The sequence below is a fragment of the Prosopis cineraria genome, unplaced genomic scaffold (assembly GCF_029017545.1).
Source record: "Prosopis cineraria cultivar Desert tree isolate PC_DT_omini unplaced genomic scaffold, ASM2901754v1 PC463, whole genome shotgun sequence".
NCBI lineage: Eukaryota > Viridiplantae > Streptophyta > Magnoliopsida > Fabales > Fabaceae > Prosopis > Prosopis cineraria.
The window spans coordinates 25,721-32,783 of record NW_026555788.1 but is presented as its reverse complement, the minus strand read 5'-3'; the positions used below and the strand labels follow the sequence as shown (position 1 = coordinate 32,783).

At 27.8% G+C, this 7,063-nt stretch overlaps 1 long non-coding RNA gene across 1 annotated transcript; it reads left to right on the top strand.

Moving 5' to 3' along the window:
- The first annotated feature begins 1,198 nt into the window (after nt 1-1,198).
- Nucleotides 1,199-3,061, top strand: LOC129297201 (uncharacterized). Its single transcript, XR_008590140.1, has 4 exons — nt 1,199-1,745; nt 1,906-1,946; nt 2,025-2,123; nt 2,842-3,061. It is a non-coding gene; the product is annotated as an uncharacterized LOC129297201 (long non-coding RNA).
- Nucleotides 3,062-7,063: the final 4,002 nt, after the last annotated feature.

Sequence of the window (7,063 nt, the reverse complement as noted above, 5' to 3'; positions counted from 1 at the left end):
TAGTCGATTGGTATGCGATATATAGCAATAAGTCATTGTAGGCATACCAATCAATGTATTTAATTTGTACTTAATTTCAAATCCACCTTTTTTGATTAAAATAAGGAAAATTTTCTTTTATGCTATGTGAGGTTTTGCGTGAGATTTTTAAAATTTTTACAATAACTTCAAGCTAAAATTTTTCTTTCAAGATCTTTTGTCAGATAACAAAGGAAGTCACTTTAAATCTTTAATAAATTAAAAGATACAAAGCCAACCAACAAATTATTTTTAAAAATTAACAAATCATTCTCCTAAAAGTCACCAATAAAATGATGTGAAATTTTATTCTCAAATTATGTTAGTTTTGATTCCTTTAAAGGATACATAAGCTCTAGATTTTTTATCCTAAGTTAAGTTCAACTTGTAAATAAATAATTTTTTTGTTTGATTTAATTTTTCTTCTTTTCTTCTTTTTATTGTTTTTGTTTTATTAAGGGTAATCACATTTAAAGTCATATTAATTTTGTTTAGTTAACTTAAGGTAACTGTTCTCATGAATGAGTGTTATGGGTTGCCTAACACATTTCCAATGCACAACCAACTTTTGAACCCTCTTTTAATTATTGTAAACCATTTTTAATAAGGTTTTCAAAATTATTCTCTTAAAATTTTGGTGACAACTCCTACATTTTTTTAATTTCTCCCTCCAAAGAGATAGCTGTTTAGGCACAATAATATGATGACTCTACTGAAAACATTTGGAGAATCAAGCCCATTTATGTTGATTATTCAAAATGATATATCCTTTTTTTAATTACCTTTTTTTTTATTTTTTTGACCTTTTTCCTTATTTGTATTTGATTGTTTTCTCTTGCTATTTTTGTGCTCATTTATTATAGTAATGGGATTCTTTAATTTTTTTTATCTATTATAATCTTTGATCTAATTAGCAAATAGGATTGGATAGAATCTAAATTAATAGGTTGGTCTCTCAATACACATTGAGCACCTACTTTATTTTTCTCACGCACATATTGGCCTTTATATTTGGGTCTGTGAGCACTGAAGGTAAGCGAAAGTTTCCAGCAATTTTCTATGGAGTTTTTGAAACCATTTTTAAATATTAAAGGATAAAATTGCACCACGTGTGAGGGAGGAAAAAGCTCTTTCAACACAAGAAATAATGATGCAGTGATAGATCCAGTTGAACCACGCACACAAACACAAGAGTAAAGAAAGCAATGGCATCGGATTCGATCCCTGCAATTAATGAAGCTATAAGGAATTGCACATCAACTTCACCTCTACACCCAAAAGAGACCACTCCAGCCTGTTGATTCTCTCTTCGTTCCCACTATCTCTCTCTCTCTCTCTCCCCGCTTCTCTATGGAATTCATCAAACTTTGTTTCTGCAAATAATGTTTCTCATTTCCTCTTTCTCAATCATGTCAAAACCAGAAAAATCCCATGCTGTCGTCGACGACCCTTCCCGCCTCCAGTGATTCGTACGTTCTGCTTTCAGCTTTTATACGTATTTTTGCAGTATATTAATTACTTATACTTAGATTTATTTAAATACTTTTATTATTAATATTATTGTTATTACTATTTGATTGAATTGGAAGGATTTGTATAGAGCAGGAGTACCTGGAGATGGAAGATGTTTGTTCAGATCAGTGGTATATGGTGCCTGCCTCAGATCTGGCGACCCATCTCCCAGCAACGCCAAGCAAAAACAACTCGCAGATGATCTCAGAAACAAAGTCCCAATTTTACCCTTTACTTCTTTCTTATTCAAAAAATAATCTATGTTTTTTTGGCATGTTTCGTCATATGCAGTTTGTTTCTTTAACCTTAATTTTCTGACACATATATGAAGAGTTAATAATGTCATGTTGAACTTAAAATTAATGGTTTGTACAGGTAGTGGATGAATTCATCAAGAGGAGAGCAGACACTGCATGGTACATGTGATTTTTTTTTTAATGGTTTTTAGAGAGCGAAATGTCAATGAAGAAATAATCAAATCTTGTATTGGATAGGTTTCTTGAGGGTGACTTTGACACCTACACAGGACAAATGCGAAAGTCTCACGTTTGGGGAGGGGAGCCGGAGCTTCTCATGTCCTCTCATGTTTTACAGTAAAATCACTACTTTACCTTTGCAAATTCTTTTGGTTCTTGATTTTTCTCGGGCAAGCTTTTATATTACTTCAATCATGTTTACCTATAGTCAAGGAAATATTAAGATTTACTAATTTTATCTAAAATTTAATAAGTCTTTAACTTTACTTCAATTAAATATATATTTTAATAATATAATTTTTTTACCCACATTTAATGGGATAAAAGAGAAAATTTATAATAAAATTTAATGACATGACTTACCAATAGGATAAATAAATTTTTCTTTCTACTTCATAAATAGAATTAGATTAAGTATATATAATTGAAAATCATACTTCTTCCATCAGTATTATAAGATGTTTTTAATAGAATTACACTTCCAATTAGTTAATTAATTGTTTTTAAAATGACACTATTTTCATATTTTTCCTTATTTAATAGTATATATTAATTAGAATACTTTATTAATTACACTCCCAATTTAGAATTTTTTTTAAAATAATTGATTGCACTTTTAAAGACATAAAATGTCTTATATTTTTTAAACATCTTAATTTAAAAAAATGATTTATATTTTTCAATGGGGGTAGGAAGTATTGTTTTATTTTGTTCCAAATTAGGCATGTTGTATAATCTTTGAATCAACTTGCTTTTGTAATGAATGGATCAAACCAGGTAGGAAGTCAAATATGAAGTAATTAATATGGTGAGTGTAATTAATTTAAATGTGTAGGATGCCAATAAGAGTGGTGATGCAAGACAAGAAAAGCAGAGGAGTGAAGGTGATAGCAGAATATGGGCAAGAGTATGGGAAGGATTGCCCAATCCAAGTGATGTATCATGGTTATGGTCACTATGATGTGCTCAAGACTCAACCTGCTTCTACATGTACTCACTATACTTCTAACAATATCTGTAAGGACTAACTTTAATTTACAGTATCTTCATTGGTAGGATTCTGCATCACCCCCCCCCCAAACACACACACATATTTGTACTCCTCCGATATTAAATACAATAGCTTATGAACTAAAATTAGTTATTCGTAAAAAAACAAATATGTGTGCTTCTTCTTCTTCTTTTTTTTTGTAAAAAAATAATGAATGAATGACATAAGTAACAAATTTTAAAATCTTACATTTACGTTTATGACCAAAACAAATGTTTTAAGGGTTAAAGGGCAATTAACTCCTAAATAACAAGCTTAGAAGCATCTAGGATCCTCAACTTGTTTTTCTATAATGTCCCTCAACTTTTAAAAACAATGTAATGCATAACTTTTGCCCTTAAAAAGTTAACTTTAAATGTTGATTGACTAGAAAATAATAGAAAAAGACTAAAAAATTATAGTGAAGAACCTAAAAATTACAGACAATGATTGAAAAAAATTACAAAAAGAATTAAGAAAATTTTCTAATCAACTAATAGTTAAAATTAATTTTTGTTAACGATTGTAGTTACATTGCATCATTTTTAAAAGTTGAGGGACAACGTCGCATAAAAAAATGAGTTTAGGGTTTCAAATACTTATGGACATATAATTTGGAGGTTAAATTACTTTTAACCCATTTTTTAAGTTTTTTGGCCAGATTTTTAATTGACTTCTACTTAAAATCCAAACAAGGGAGTACTTGTGTGTGTGTGTGTGTGTGTGTGTGTGTCTGTCTGTCTGTCTGTCTGTCAAGATTAACTTGAGATTGTCTTTCCATCAAACCAAACATATTACTCCATTTGTTAAAAAAATGTAATGTATTTTTAATCCAATTTCACTCTTAATAAATTAGTTAACTGTTTTAAAACTAATATCATAAAAAAGTTAACGAACATGGTTTATTTTGCTATGAATTTAAAATTTTAAGGTTTATTTTACATATTTTAAGAATTTAGGGTCCAGGATAATTTTTGAGCAAAAATTCAGGGTCCTATTTGCTCATTAACTCTTCTATAACTTTTTTTGAAAAAAAATCAAGAATCTTAACTAACTTTAATCACATTTTTAATCTGTGCTGTTAATTAAAAATGTTTTATAAATAGGACAAGAAGTAATACATATTAAGCAATTTGGTTCCAATGGTGTATGATTAATTTATTCCAATGCTTGAATGATAGTTGGAAGAATGACAAATAAAGATTTTTAAAAAATATCAATGACTTTTTGTTAAGAATAGGGAATGATCGTCCGAAAATGAGACGAAAGGAGAGGAGAGATGAGCAAGAATAGTTGAAGGGCACCACATTTTAATTCAAAATATCAAGACTCAAATTTATAGGTTTCTTTTTTTTATTTTATATTAGTTATTAAATTCAATTTTATTTTATGTAACATTTACTATATCATTTTATGTTTATTCTTGAACAACCTAACACATCTTATAACTATAATTTCAGAATTTACAACTCAAATCTCAATATTTAAAAATTGATTCTCTCCTTTTTTTTTAATTATTAAAATTTGATTCTTGAAAGCCTTTATTTTACATTGGTCTTTCTCATCCCCCTGTAAGAATATCGATCCAAGCCTTTATTTACAATTCAAACTTGGTTCTTGAAAGCCTTTATTTTGAGAGAGGCGAGTCCAATAGTTCATCCATGTGGATCTTACCTTTCTCTCTTTGGACCTAGATTTTCTGTTGTTTTATGACACTTGTATGATAATTATATATTTTTTATTTTATAAGAAACATTATATGAAACAAAAATAACATTCTAACTATGACATTTACAAAAATGATAATTAACATTAAAAAAATTAAAATTAACTGTTTAATACGATTTTTGGTTAAAAAAGTAACAAAAACCAATTTGATTGCTGTTATTGTTATTGTTATTTTCTTTAGGTAATAAAAAAAGGCAAGCAAAAGCTTAAAAAAGGGACAAAAACAACTAGTTAATAAGTTTTTTTTATTGTTTTTGATTAATTCAGTTCACCATTAAAAGACTGGTTAATAACTTAATAATAATTCATAATTTCGACCAAAAAAAAACGTAATTCATAATTAGTTCACACATTTCTTTTTTTTTTTTTCTATATCACAATTGCTTGTAGGTCATGGATAATGTATGCCTGTGATGAAGAAGCAAGTATCTCTTGAGAGGCGCGACTTGAGCTTGTTGGATAAATTACGGATGAAGAAATTTTTTGATTTTCCTTTGGCCTCTAAGAAACTTTTACTTTCCCTTTAAATTAAATATTTCTCTACCTACCTGGGAAGGTGAATTTATATATTGTATGACCAGTTTTGATATCACACACACACATTTTCAAGTACAAGTTAATTACTCCAGAATTATTACTTCATTTTGTATAATACTATCAACTAGACGGCACCACGTTGGCTGCTATTGAAAACTTGAAATGAAAATCAAAGAGTGGAGAAAAATATGTTTCATAAATAAGAAATTAAAACACATTATTGAATAATAACAAAATTAGTATTACAAATTTATTTAAATATATTTTTTGGCATTTTACTGTTTCATTATTTCAACCAAATAGAAAATAGACGTTCCGTCCAAGGAATCTATAAAACTATTTGCAAGAACTATTTGAAAAAAAACAAAAAATATTACAAATGTTTGCATATAATTGGCCTAAGCAGTTGATGATCTGGAATCCGATTTGGAAAGGCTTCATTTGCTATTCCATTACTCCTGAAGTTAAGAAGGACTATTCTTTCAAGTCACTCCCTGTGATTTTTACGTACAAACTTATATATAATTATATACATAATTTTTATAATTTAAATTATATGATTGAATTTTTCTAAAAAATATTCATAATATAATTTTATTGCAGGGCCTAATTTTAAAATAATTATACATGGCATATATTAGTACAGTTATTAAAAACATAATGAAATATTTTTTTTCAAGAAACCGTTTACATTTTGGAAGCTGGTTGATATGTCCGAAACAGCAAGCTATAATTTTATTATATTATTTTGACCTTATTGGACAACCAAGATATTTAGTTTCATGCCAAGTTAATGATATTTTTTTGTGCATAATAACTTCTGGTATCCTAGCCTACAAACGCTAGGCCAAATTAATCTAGACCAAGATTGAGTTGGCCTATTTTGGGAGAAGCCTCTACTATATTTCTTTGGAAAATTTATCATGCTGGCTAGATTTTCAAGATTTAAACTTGAGATCTCTTGATTAAGCTAAAATGATCTTGTATTATTCAATTTAAGTGTTCAGTGGTAAGTTAATAATATTTTTATCTTCTTTGAAAAGAGACATATTTCCTTCCGATTATATTTATAAAATTGAGAAAAAAAATTAATCATATTTATAAGACATGTTATTAACTTTTTATCAAAAACTTTTTCTTTTATCGCTGTTAAATATTAGTGAGAAAAAAATATATATTTAATGAGAATGAAGTAAAAAATTTGTTAGATTTTTAAATAAAGTTAATGATTTTTAAATTTTTCTCAATTTTAATATAATAGTGAAAGTGACTTATAAACAAAAGTAGAAAGAATATATTATTCAAGTTTAACACTTTAACAAAAATATTAAAAATTGGGTCAATCTTGATAGTTGAACTAATAAATCATATTTTTTTTATAATTGATTTAATTATAGTTCAACTAAAATTTTGACAATTAACTATTAAACCAGCGTGACCAGTCTAAGAATCCATTTTATTTCAGTACCTTAAGTTTAACAAATCCTTAACTGAAATTCAAGATTTATGTCATTAATGGTTTCCAAGTAACTAGGATTTTGAACAGGAGAAAATTTACATGATTTTCAAAACCAGACACTCATTTATTTATTCCATTGATTGATAACCTCATCCCCTTTTGAATTTCAATAATAATAATTTTGTGCGCCAAATCAGTCATTAATTCCCGTTAACATTTTTTGTATCCCCAAGATATGAAGTTACCTGAATTACACTATAAAACAAGCTTTCCCTCCTCTCTGCCTTTCTAAAACTTTTAAAA